Genomic DNA, 2,286 nt, shown 5'->3' with positions numbered 1-2,286 from the left:
AAAGAGAGAGAGAGAGAGAGAGAGAGAGAGAGAGAGATCAACTCAGATGGAGAAGGGATGATGATGTAGGGAGAAAGTCTAACATTCAGAATCACACAACTGTCTGTGGGGACATATTTGGGATCATAGGACTCATCAGTTGGTCAGGACATGGCAATGAGAGAAAGCGGTTTGCCAAGAAAGTTGGTGTACAAGCTGTTCCTTTTTGAGTTACACGTGGTGCCTGTAGACCAGAGCAGTGCTCCCTAGTTCACTCTCAGCTTGCTTCTCTCTGACTGCAGAGGTCCTCTTTATCTTCCCAGAATGTTTAGGTACCACAGACTCCCATTAGTCCCCAGCTGGTGTCGCTATGGAGAAGTAACTGATTCAAACGTCCTGATCCGCAAGTTAGATGAAATCCATTTTACCAATGGAGTTGGGCAGCAGTTCCTGGGGTCTGACTGGAGGAACTGGGTGGCTTCATGCTTGCCTTTGCAAGGTATATCTGTCTCCTGCCCATTTCTGTCTCTCGATTTGCTGGCTGCTTGCATGGAGTGAAACTGCCTCTTTGTAGGAAACAGAAAGCCACAGGGCCAGAATGTGTTTAGACAACATGGCATTGATAAGGATATCCAGTAAGTAATCTGCAAAAGCATGGCTGGCACAGGGTATCCAGGGAACCCCAAAGTAAACATGGTGCAATCTGTTGCATGACTACTTTTGGCAGAGTGTCATCTTTGTGTGACTTTGTATAAACATGGCTTTGAGGTCTCCGCCTTCTTCACCTTTGCAGGCCTGCAGCTAGTCTGTATGTACCTGTGCCTAACTGTGGGTGGCCTGTGTGTGCCAGTCTTTGCCTGGGTGCCTGATGGCAGCTGCCTACCTAGCATCCTTCATCTTGAGTGAATAAAGTATGTCTTAACTAAGGCTTCTTGATTTCATTTCTACCTCCCTGGCCTCCCTCGACCTTCTTCCTTTCTTGGCTGGCATCAGAGCTTGGACCTCACACTCGTCTCCTGCAGGCTCCTATTACCACAATGTTTTACTTTATTTCTGGCCTGTAATAACAGAGCCAGGGACCACAGACTGAAAGCTTAGAAACCATGAGCCAAGACAAGTCTTTCTTCAAGTTCTCAGGTACTTTGTTGCATGATGAAGAGGCTGGCTAACACAGACAGGGCTCTTGTCCAGAGGCATTGGGAAAAGCAACAGATAAAAGTACAGATAACACCACATGGACCAAAACTCATACCAGAAAGAAAATTCTCTTTGGCCATTCTCTGGCCAAGGCTCAGCTCACTATCCATCTTTCTTAGAAGAGGTCAACTGGGGAGTTAAACTGGTGGTGGGGGCTGGATGTTTGACCCTCTGGGTTACAGACTGGGATAGAAGTGTGGATGTAGGGGGCATAGGAGAGCAGAACTGAGCCAAGAAAGAAAGGCTTTCTGTGGATTCCAATGACCAATATTCCTTTCCCTTTCTGTTTCTATTCACTGCTGGGAAATGTTGGGATGAATGAGAGGCCTGATAGGAAAGGTTTTTTTTTTTTTTTTTGTTGTTGTTGTTGGCTATGCTTTCTCCATTACTTGTCTTTCACTACTTGACCAACTGCCCTAGCACTGATGCATTGAAGAATCTCTGAGTTTCCTGCTCATGATCCTATGCCATAACTTGGGCTGGGCAATTCTCATGCTGTCATGCCTCTGGTCACTCTTGTGGCTGTTCTAGCAGCTTGAGCTGGGCATCCTAACTGAGTTTATACATGTTTGACCATGAGTGCTCCCTTTTGGCCTGGCCTCCCCCTGTGGTTCCCATCATAAAATGGCTTGTCTTGGCTTCCTTATATAGTTGTGGGTTCGAAGAAGGTCAGAGTAGAGCTGCCTGGTTTTGGGGGGGGTGTCTCTGTTTGGACTCCCATGCAGACACCATTTAAACTGGCCAGCTAGATCACAATGCAGTACAGAGGAGGAGGGTGGGTCAATTCCATCTCACGGAAAGATATCAAGCTTGACAGTTGGTATGGCTCCTCCAAAACTCATGAGAAGTTGAGCACAGTAGCCCATGTATCTGCACCCCAGTTCATGCCTACAAGGAGGTGGAAGGTAGAGGCAGGAAAATCCCTGTAACCTTGGGGGCCAGCTAGTGTGGCTTCCTCAGCAGCAAACAACACCTTAGCTCTAAACACATGTAAAATAAAGACTTAAGGTTTCCTCTGACTTTTACAGGTATGTTCTCTCTCTCTCTTTCTCTTTCTCTCTCTTTCTCTCTTTCTCTCCCTCTCCTTCCCCCCTCTCATACACACACACA

This window comes from Mastomys coucha, unplaced genomic scaffold (assembly GCF_008632895.1).
Source record: "Mastomys coucha isolate ucsf_1 unplaced genomic scaffold, UCSF_Mcou_1 pScaffold14, whole genome shotgun sequence".
Classification (NCBI taxonomy): Eukaryota; Metazoa; Chordata; class Mammalia; order Rodentia; family Muridae; genus Mastomys; species Mastomys coucha.
This window is presented reverse-complemented; position numbering follows the sequence as displayed.